The 11,303-nt window shown below is 45.1% G+C and overlaps 1 long non-coding RNA gene across 5 annotated transcripts; it reads left to right on the top strand.

Annotated features, from left to right (window-relative positions):
• Nucleotides 1-651: 651 nt before the first annotated feature.
• Nucleotides 652-6,812, top strand: LOC125517197. Of its 5 annotated transcripts, none has more exons than XR_007287466.1 (4): nt 652-1,072; nt 1,166-2,161; nt 2,270-2,411; nt 6,753-6,812. It is a non-coding gene; the product is annotated as an uncharacterized LOC125517197 (long non-coding RNA). The 5 variants fall into 5 exon arrangements; XR_007287469.1 differs by lacking the exon at nt 6,753-6,812 and having other exon boundaries at nt 1,166-1,260; nt 1,554-2,161; nt 2,270-2,512; XR_007287467.1 differs by lacking the exon at nt 6,753-6,812 and having other exon boundaries at nt 1,166-1,260; nt 1,543-2,161; nt 2,270-2,512.
• The last annotated feature ends 4,491 nt before the right edge of the window (nt 6,813-11,303 follow it).

The raw sequence follows: 11,303 nt of genomic DNA, 5'->3' as shown, positions 1-11,303 counted from the left end.
TAAAAAAGAACTAGGCGACAGATTCTGTGAGAAATTTCTAGAATCTTGATTCTGCAGAATCCACCACGAAAAGAACTGGGCCTTAGTGGATGTTGCAATGCTCTTGCTGCACATTAGTAGAGAGCTTCATGTTTCATCTGCCTTCATAACGTAGAGATAATCCTATCTTCTATTATAGGAGCGTTCATGTCAACTTAACTTGCGGTCAAATCGGTTTCTAGATTAGCAGGTTGAATTGTAGTACCAAATTTATCCTTTTTTTGTCACTAAGGATTTAACATACAACGACAATTATACTGCTGGCTTTACCCTGACAATTATGCTGATGGCCTGAATAATAAGACAACAAAAATCGCTATTTCTGTAAGCTTTTCTTGCTCCTAGGTGATCTTTTGAAAAATTCTTACTCCAGCTATTATTAAGGACAGTAAAACTGAGCCTAAAGCGAGCTCTCTCACGCACTTGCAATTTTGGCCGTCAGATCATGTGTTTGAAATGTTTCTGGTCGTCAGATCGTTGTTTAGCGCTAACTAGGCCGGCTGTCCTAAGGGCTGCTACTCCAGAAACCGTTTCGGTGGCCTCTGGTTAGTTGGGCCAGTTTCACGCACAAATATTCTGTCCCACGAAGCCCATGAGCACACGAGCATCTCCTCTCTCTCGGCCCCGTTCTTTCGTCTCTCTCCCCGACCTCTCCTCTTCTTCGACCTGGCTGTGTTACCCTCACCCTAGTGTGCCGCTGCCCCCAGCCACTACCGGCGCGAACATCAAGCCACGACTCAATCTCTCGATCTCGACCCTGAGTGGCGGTCGCCACCGCCAGGCATAGGCATCGAACGGGGTGCGACGAATTTATTTCAAACTTCCTCCATGTCATAGGCATCGCGTTGCCGTTGTGGGCCGCCGGCCGCCGGACGGTCGGAGCATCCCAATCTCGCAAGAAGAGCTTATGGAAGGGATGACCTTAAACGGCCGTCGACACGTTCTACCCCCCGGCCAAGCTGGTTGCGATGAACAAGGGCTGGTCCTCCACTAATTCTGCTGCAAGCAGTTGCTTGCCCCGTTCAGCGTCAAGGTGAGAATCACCCGTATGTACCTTTTTTCTGATTTCAGGTTCTGACAAGGGAAGATTATGCACTTTCTTACTGTTAATTTGATCTGCAAGCAGTGAACAGTACAAGATATACTTACAATGACGCATACATATTTGCTGATGGTATTTAAGGTGCTCTTCACAGTGCGGCCATCACTTCTGTTTGCCTGGTAATATTTGACATTTGGCATAATAAGATTAGTAATACCCATAAGTGATCTTTATTGCCCAAACAGTGAGTCTACAATGAGAGTTTCCCATTCCTGCAAGAACTTAGAAGTGTTCTGACATAGATAGATAGTACATATTGTATAGTAAGCATTGAACTTAAGTAACTCCAATTGCAGTTGGTTAATCATTCTCTTCCAAAATTAAGATGTTACAAGTTATATCAACAACTTTTCCCATTTGCCATTAGTATTTAATACTATTGCATTCATAAATTGATATAGGATAAGTTCAGATTTACTTGACAGAGTGAAAGATGAAGGGAAGGCCAAAATTCACCTGCAACAATTTTAGCAGAAAAGTTATCGTGTGGCCGGTTAGAGATATAATAAGGGTGAGAGCTAGGAACACATTAAAAGCTAAGTCAGGCTAAATGAATGGCAAATCGACAAATTTGTTACTGGAGCAGTGGCCCACCCCGTGTAACGCTTACTTATATGCAATCGAAGCCTAGACGAGACTGATGAGAAACCAAAGGCATCGTTGTCTGCCGCCAACACACTCCCTTTTGCCTACGATGTCCTTCTCCTCTATGTGCAACGGATGATGGTTCTGGTTGTGTACTCAATAAGGTGAGTTGGCTGTTGCTTGATTTAAAATTGGGACAATAGGTTTCTTGATTTGTCCCGTGGCAACCTTTTTTCTGGTAGGTTTTTTCAAACAATTCTTCTTCTATGATAAGTTGATAACACTGAGATTATCAGGAAAGGATTCAGAGTTTGCTGAATCCAGATTACCACACACATGATGCAGAATTAACAACCAGGACTTTGAAGGATGGATGACGGTGCTTATTATGTGGTAGAAATCAAATATCGAAAGGAGAATATAATGTTATCGAAGGTGTGTGTACTGTACAAGCATACTGATTGATGTGTTTTTTCTGTTGTTCCCTCATGCAGCTGTGTCCATAGATATTGATTGATATACTTATTGTTGTGACAATTGCAGTCGAGGGGAGAGACATATGGGCTGGGAGTTCTGGATTTGATGTCGTCACACTGATCAATTCCACCGTGCTAGATGAAAATCCCGTCGCCATCGATGCCTCGTTCGCCGTGTGTGCTGGCCCTTACCTCCGCACTGGCATATGGTAGTTTCTTCCTTCCTGATGTTCAATTGATAAGCATGATCATGTTGTGTCATAGCGTGTACATTTGCTCGGAAGAAATAGGTGTCTGCTTATTTCCTTTCTTTAGATGTTCTTCTTTGTTTTGTTACTCCTACATGATGGAGAACGTAGTAATTTCAAAAATTTGCTACGCACATGCAAGATCATGGTGATGCATAGCAACAAAAGGGGAGAGTGTTGTTCACGTACCCTCGTAGACCGAAAACAAAAGCGTTAGCACAACGCGGTTGATATAGTCGTACGTCTTCACGATCCGACCGATCAAATACCGAACGCACGACATCTCCGAGTTCTGCACACGCTCAACTCGATGACGTCCTCGAACTTCGATCCAGCCGAGTGTTGAGGGAGAGTTTCGTCAGCACGACGGCGTGGTGACGATGATGATGTTCTACCGATGCAGGGCTTCGCCTAAGCACCGCTACGATATGATCGAGGTGGATTATGGTGGAGGGGGGCACCGCACACGGCTAAGAGATCAAGAGATCAATTGTTGTGTCTTTGGGGTGCCCCCTGCCCCCGTATATAAAGGAGTGGAGGAGGGGGAGGGCGCGCCATGCGCCCTAGGGGAGTCCTACTCCCACCGGGAGTAGGATTTCCCCTTTTCTAGGGGGAGGGCGCGCCATGCGCCCTAGGGGAGTCCTACTCCCACCGGGAGTAGGATTCCCCCTTTCCTAGTAGAACTAGAGCCCTTCCAAGTAGTAGGAGTAGGAGGGAAGGAAAGGGAAGGGAAAAGGAGAAGGAAGGAAGGGGGCGCCCTCCTCCCTAGTCCAATTCGGACCAGCCCATGGGGAGGGGTGCGGCCACCCTTTGAGGCCTTTCTCTCCTTTCCCTTATGGCCCATTAAGGCCCAATACAAATTCCTGTAACTCCCCGGTACTCCTGAAAATACCCGAATCACTCGGAACCTTTCCGATGTCCGAATATAGTCGTCCAATATATCGATCTTTACGTCTCGACCATTTCGAGACTCCTCGTCATGTCCCTGATCTCATTCGGGACTCCGAATTCCTTCGGTACATCAAAACACATAAACTCATAATATAACCGTCATCGAACTTTAAGCGTGCGGACCCTACGGGTTCGAGAACTATGTAGACATGATCGAGACACGTCTCCGGTCAATAACCAATAACGAAACCGGGATGCTCATATTGGCTCCTACATATTCTACGAAGATCTTTATCGGTTAAACTGCATAACAACATACGTTGTTCCTTTTGTCATCGGTATGTTACTTGCCCGAGATTCGATCGTCGGCATCTCAGTACCTAGTTCAATCTCGTTATCGGCAAGTCTCTTTACTCGTTACGTAACACATCACCCCGCAACTAACTCATTAGTTGCAATGCTTGCAAGGCTTATAGTGATGTGCATTACCGAGTGGGCCCAGAGATACCTCTCCGACAATCGGAGTGACGAATCCTAATCTCGAAATACGCCAACCCAACAAGTACCTTCGGAGACACCTGTAGAGCACCTTTATAATCACCCAGTTACGTTGTGACGTTTGGTAGCACGCAAAGTGTTCCTCCGGTAAACGGGGGTTGCATAATCTCATAGTCATAGGAACATGTATAAGTCATGAAGAAAGCAATAACAACAAACTAAAAGATCAAGTGCTATGCTAACGGAATGGGTCAAGTCAATCATATCATTCTCTAATGATGTGATCCCGTTAATCAAATGACAACTCATGTCTATGGATAGGAAACTTAACCATATTTAATTCAACGAGCTAGTCAAGTAGAGGCATACTAGTGACATATTGTTTGTCTATGTATTCACACATGTATTATGTTTCCGGTTAATACAATTCTAGCATGAATAATAAATATTTATCATGATATAAGGAAATAAATAATAACTTTATTATTGCCTCTAGGGCATATTTCCTTCAATCTCCCACTTGCACTAGAGTCAATAATCTAGTTCACACCGCCATGTGATTTAACATCAATAGTTCACATCACCATGGGATTAACACCCATAGTTCACATCGTCATGTGACCAACACTCAAAGGGTTTACTAGAGTCAATAATCTAGTTCACATGCTATGTGATTAATACCCAAAGAGTACTAAGGTGTGATCATGTTTTGCTTGTGATGGAGGTTTAGTCAACGGGTCTGCTACATTCAGATCCATATGTATTTTGCAATTTTCTATGTCAACAATGCTCTGCATGGATGTGACGTCCGGATATTTAAGCTACAATGAACCTCTGCTAATGATGTCACGTCACCTCGTTTACTGTTGCTAATTTCGCGTCGGTTCGAAACTTTCAAATTCAAAATTTAAATATTGTCAAACATCAAAATAAAAATGTTCGGTTAGTGCTAAATATTACATAGATAATTATAGTAAAGAAAACACAAATTTATAAAATACTTATATGCCCTAAGTTGAATTAAAACAGTAAAAGAAAATAAATAAAAGGAAAAGAAACAAAACAGAAAGCAAAAATAAAAGAAAAGAACCCCCGGCCCCTTGGGCTTCGGCCCACCAGGCCACAGCCGGCCAGGCCATCGGCCCAACTGGGCAAAGGCCCAGCCGGCCCACTCCCTTTCCTTAACCCCTCCCGAAACCCTAGCCGTCCACCCCGTCGCCCCACTCGCCCCGCTCGCCCCCCACTCGCTCCCCCATCGCTCCCTCGATCCGGATCGGGGTCGGGGTGACCGCGCCCTCGACGCCCGACGTCGCCGCCGAACGCCATCGGCCCCTCCCTGCCTGGACCCCGCCGGCGCTCCCCCCCACCGGCCTGCCTCCTCGACGCCGACGACGTCCCCGTCCTCCCCCACGACACCCGCTGCCCCGTGCCCTACCCCCCACCGTGAGCCCGCACCCCCTCTCTCTCTCTCTCTTTCGCTTGCGCGCTCGCGCTGCCTGTCGCCGCGCGCCGACCACGTCGTCGTGCCGCGCTGCCTTACCGCAGCTCCGCCGCGGCCTCCGCTGCCCCCCCTCCTGCACGAACGCTCACCGCCCCCCATCGCGCCTGTGCTCGTGCTCACGCATGTGCGCGCTCGCGCTCGCTGCACCGCAGCCACGCCCGCAGCCGCACGGCCCCGCCGACCCGCGTTGCTCTCCATCGTTGCCCCGGCGCGCCTGCCCCGCGCTGCTCCCCCTCACTGGCCGCCGCCCAGCCCGCCTGCAGGCGCGCCCCGCTGCTCCCGCCGCCGACCATCGCCTCGCGCCGCAGCTGCTGCTTCCTGCGCGTGCTCGCTGCGCACGCGTGCGCCGTCCTCATCCCTGCCACCGCAGCCGCCGTTAATGGGCACCCGCCCGTTGCCCGTATCCCCCTCGCCCGTTCGTGCTGTGCCCGTAGCCCACACCTGCTATGGCCCCCTTGCCTATGTCATGTGGGGCCCAACCCCCACAGAACGTTTAAAAAAATAAAAATAAAAATAATTAATTAATTAAAGGAAATAATAATTAACTTAATTAATTTTGATTAATTAAACTAATCAAATAATTAAACTAATTAAACATTAGTTATCTAATTAACCTGGTTAGTTAATTAGCTAATTAATTAGTATGGCAGTGGGGCCTACCCCCTAATTAATACTCCCTCCATTCCACAATGTAGTGCTTCCTCTATCCTTGTGTTTCAACTTTGACCATAAATTTAACTATCAAGACCGATTGCAGCGGGAGCAAAAATTATATCAATAAATTCGTATTCGAAAGAAGTTTCTAATTATGTAACTTTTTCTCCCGCCGCAGTCGGTCTCGTTCATTAAATTTATGGTCAAAGTTCGACCTCGGGAAGCGCGGGCGCACTATATTTTGGAATGAAGGGAGTACTAATTAGGGTAATTAAATTGTTCAATTAAAATGTGTCTCTGACAAGTGGGACCCACTGGTCAGGCTGACCAGTTAACCCTGTTGACTGCTGACATCAGCATGACCTCATGCTGATGTCATAAATCCATTTTCGAATTAAATTAATTAATTAATTAAATTCTAGAAATTAATAAAATCTTTAGAAAATCATATCTTTTAAACCGTAGCCAGATGAAATTATTTTCAACATGAAAGTTGCTCAGAACGACGAGACGAATCCGGATACGCAGCCCGTTCGTCCGCCACGCATCCCTAGCATAGCAAACACGCAACTTTCCCCCTCTGGCTCCTTTGCCCGAAAACACGAAACACCGGGATACTTTCCCGGATGTTTCCCCCTTCACCGGTACCACCTCGTACCGCGTTAGGGCACACCTAGCATCACGCTTTGCCATGTCATGCATCGTCTTGCATTTGTTTGCATTATATTTATTGTTTCTTCCCCCTCTTCTCTTGCTAGACACCGAGACCGACGCCGCTGCTACCCAGTACTACTACGGTGTTGACGACCCCTCTCTCTTGCCAGAGCAACCAGGCAAGCCCCCCCTTGATCACCAGATATCGCTTACTCTCCTCTATACTGCTTGCATTAGTGTAGTGTAGCATGTTACTGCTTTCCGTTAATCCTATTCTGATGCATAGCCTATCATTGTTGCTCCAGCTGTTGACTGCCATCCTAAATGCTTAGTATAGGATGCTAGTTTACCATTAGTGGCCCTACATTCTTGTCTGTCTGCCATGCTATACTATCGGGCCGTGATCACTTGGGAGGTGGTCACGGGTATTTACTTATACATAATATATGATACTTGTGGTGATTAAAGTCGGGTCGGCTCGTAGGAGTACCCGCGAGTGATTCCGATGTTGGGGACTGAAAGGGCAGGTGGCTCCATCCCGGTAGAGGTGGGCCTGAGTTCCCGAAGGCCCCCGATAGTTACTTTGTGGCGGAGCGACAGGGCAGGTTGATACCATCTAGGAGAGAGGTGAGCCTGGCCCTGGTTGGTGTCCGTGGTTATTTCAGAATAACACGCTTAACGAGATCTTGGTATTTGATCTGAGTCTGGCTACTGGCATATACGCACTAACCATCTACGCGGGACAGTTATGGGCACTCGACGTCGTGGTATCAGCCGAAGCCTTCGTGATGTCAGCGACTGAGCGGCGCGCGCCGGGTTGGACCGCGTAACGCAACTTGCAGGTGCCGTTGAACAGAGCAGGTGACGCAACCAAGCTCAAGGAGGAGCTCGTTGAAGATCTTGTCCTTTGTGTTGCTTCGTTCTAGTTGATCAGTAGTGGAGCCCAGTTGGGGTCGATCGGGGACCTTTGTCGCATTTGGGGTTCTTCTTTTATTTTGGTTCCGTAGTCGGACCTTGAGTGTATTTGGATGATGTAATGCTTTATTCATGTAATTGTGTGAAGTGGTGATTGTAAGCCAACTATGTATCTTTTCCCCTATTGTATTACATGGGTTGTTTGCGAAGATTACCTCACTTGCGACATTGCTTTCAATGCGGTTATGCCTCTAAGTCGTGCTTCGACACGTGGGAGATATAGCCGCATCGAGGGCGTTACAAGTTGGTAATCAGAGCCTTCCCCGACCTTAGGAGCCCCCACTGTTTGATCGTTTTTAGCAGCCGTTGTTGAGTCTAGAAAAATGTTTTGAGTCATTTAGGAATTATATATCGGAGAGTTTAGGAATTCTTTTTACTTCCCAGTCTCTTCATCGCTCTGGTGAGGCATCCTGACGTAGAGTTTTGACTCTTCTCTTCTCAAATTTCACTAAATTTTTTTTAGGATCACGCGGGTATCTTGGAATCGTTCCGATGGTTTTGTGACGAGAACATTGTCTTGGTGCCTCCTGTCAGGGGTTTTGTGGAAGTGTCCCGGGGAGTTGAGCTCCGAGGTGTTGTCGTCATGATCTTATCGTTGCAGTTCTGGAATACCTGAGTTTAGTAAGCCGACATCGAAAATCTCTTTTATGCAGTTCGTTGGTGAGATAACCTCGACGCCACCCAGTACTGGGGCGGGAGTTCGGGAGTATTGCCATAACTCGTATAACGGATGCTTTTCGAAGGTTGAGGTAGATGATTTCCGAAGGTTTCTTGGTTATGTGTTGAAGGATGGATACAACTGGATGTAGGATTTGCTAGTTTGGGTGAGATATTATGCTTCACCTGTATCCCCAACACCTGATTGCATAACCGGAAAGTTTTGGGAGTTTATAAGTGGGAATTCAAGTAGCTCTTAGGATATCTTTCCGACTGATGTATGATATGAAATTGGGGTTCGACGTCTAGTGGTCTGCCTATTCACGGTCGATTTTACAGTGGTCTCGTTGTGTCTTAAAGAGTCCTTGGCTATGCCGACTCGGGGACGCTTCGTATGTCATGTGCACTGCCTTGTACATGATGGTGCTGTACGATCGAGCCCGTGTAGGCCCCACCACAAAAACTTCGGACGAAAACTCCATCATATGTTTGTTCCGACTTATTTTGCAAGCCAATCCCTTGTTTTTGTTTTGAGTCGTGGTATTCGAGTTGCTTCGAAGTCAAATGTTGATTCCATACCTTTCCTAAACGGTGTTCTCATATTTATATGTGGATACCAATCCTTCTTGATCATCGAGTTTGTCATGTCAATCCTTTTCACCGGCTTGTTTCTCTTCAAGTGGATCCGATCCTTTCAACATCAGCAAGATCAAGTATCAGTTCTTCTCAACGGTGTTCGTTTCACCCATTCCAAATTGTCTTTGTTTTTCCCACCCTCCCTCCCTTTGTTTTTTCTCCTAGGACTCGGATTTCTTTATCAAGTATCCATTTTATTATGGAAGTCTCTCCATTCTTCTTCCTTCATGTTCGTACCCGGTGATGCTCATGAAGATTTTAACGCAGTTTCTAGTTCACCATTATCCATTCTTTTTCTTCTCCGGTGGAACCAATTCAAGCTTTTGGTGTTGATCATATCCTTTTTCCTCGTTTCAAATGTCTTTTCATGCCGGTGCACCTCTTAAACTTCCCCGCTTGCTATTCTATTGTTCCGGAGTGCTCAAGATATCTCGATGATTCGTGTTTTCCACTCTACATTCATTCAAGCTCTTTTGAGGATGTTATCTCATTCAAGCCATTTAATTCAACCGGTGCAATCTCCCTTCCAAATGATTCTATGGTGTTTCTTTTGAGTGGGCCCTAAACCACAGGTCTTTTTCCAGGATCTTACCTGACTCTTCTTATTTTCCCGGAGCTATACTAAATTCTTTTCAAAGTTTGACGTAAGAATGAATTATCGTCAGTCAAATGACTTCTCCAAGATCTTCCAAATTCTTTTCATAGTTGGCTCAACCTCTTCGCTTTTGTTTGTTCCGGAGTGCCTCAATAATTTATGGTGGTGTCTGTCATCATCTTTCATAACACTTGAAGACCGAAGAAGAATTTTCCTCCATATCTTGCTCCATTCTCTTCAAGATTCGTGATTCTAGCTTGTTGCCATCCTCTCATAGTTGTTTTTGGATTGCGAGAATTCTTTTCAACTATCCGGAGCTAATTCAAGAGTCTTCTCAATTTGTTATCCGGAGTCCATCAATTCAGGGGTATTCTTTCTCAGCTTTCAGTTATCATTCTCCAATCTTACCGGTGCTTCGTTTAAGTGATCTTCAATCAGCTCGTGATCTCTTTGTTCTCTTGTATCTAAATTCTCTCAAGCTTCTTCATTCATTTGCTAATTCTTACCCGGTGTTTCTTTTTCTTCTCATTGTTCTTTTCAACTTTTACGGTGGTTCGCTCAAGATCTCTTCCTTGGTTGTCATACTAATTCTTTCGTTGTTTTTCTATCCTACCGGTGACTTGCTGAAGACTTTCTCAAGTTGGCGCTATATCTATCATAATCCTTTCTACGAGAATAAGTAGTATGCCAATTCCATTGCTTGTCATCAATTTTAATTGGTGAAGGATACACATAATGTAATTCTTATTCTTGTTTCATCGAGTTTATTCAATTCCTTATTCCGGAGGTTCATCAAAATTCTTGTTTCCAATTGTTCATCTTCTCTTTTTCCCGGAGTTCCAACCTTTTTCAACTATTTCATCACGGAGATCCATCTAAGTCATTACAAGGATTCACCTTGTGCCTTCAACTTCTCTTTCTTTTGTTTGATCATTCTTTCATTACCGGAGTTCTTCATGAAGGCCCTACATGATGGTTCATCAAGGATTTATTTCCTTCTCGAAGTGTTCATTGAGATTCTTTTCAAAGGAGTTCAAGCATTCTCCATCTTGCTATCCGGAGTGCAATTCTTTCTTCCATATTATTGGAGGTGGTTTTATGTCATTCTTGATAATTGAGTTCATGTTTTCATGATTCACATGTGGTCAAGAATGAGATATTTTAAATCCATCAATCTCGTCATTGGAGTTATATTGGGTTATATTTCACCTAAAGCTTTCCCTAAGGATTGTTGCTATTATGGTGCTTATAATTGACCCAAGTTCTTCATTTATCCTCCCGGTGAAATAAGTTTCTCGTCTCCTCGTTGTTATCAACCCAATCAAATTTTTTTTGTGAGTGGCAAGTTGTCACCTCATAATGTTGAGATGCCTTCTATAAGTCCACTTCAAGTTTGTCCTTCCATTGTTGGTGTTCCAACAACTCCGTTCGACCCTTCTCCTAAAGATGCCTTTTCAAGCTCTTTGTGGCAGAAGTTGGCTTTTCTTCTCCATTCTTTTATTTCAATGATCTATATTCTATTTCTCTCTTCCGGAGGCATTGCGACGTTGTTCTTTTCACCCATCATCTCGTTTTTTCAAAGATCATGTTCTTTTCATGCCTATCCATTTAACAGGAGTGTTGTGCCCTTTTGCTCAAGTTCTTTTGGCCTTATCAAGCCTTGCATCTCTTTTCTACCGGAGTGCTGTCTGAATTTGTTCTTCCCTGTTTCTCTTTTCTAACGGAGTGTTTTCAACTTCGTCCATCTTCGTTGTTTTCTTCTTTAAATTTGTTCAACCTCGCAAGGTTCTTT

Source organism: Triticum urartu, chromosome 6 (genome assembly GCF_003073215.2).
Source record: "Triticum urartu cultivar G1812 chromosome 6, Tu2.1, whole genome shotgun sequence".
In the NCBI taxonomy this organism is placed as follows: domain Eukaryota; kingdom Viridiplantae; phylum Streptophyta; class Magnoliopsida; order Poales; family Poaceae; genus Triticum; species Triticum urartu.
This window is presented reverse-complemented; position numbering and strand designations above follow the sequence as displayed.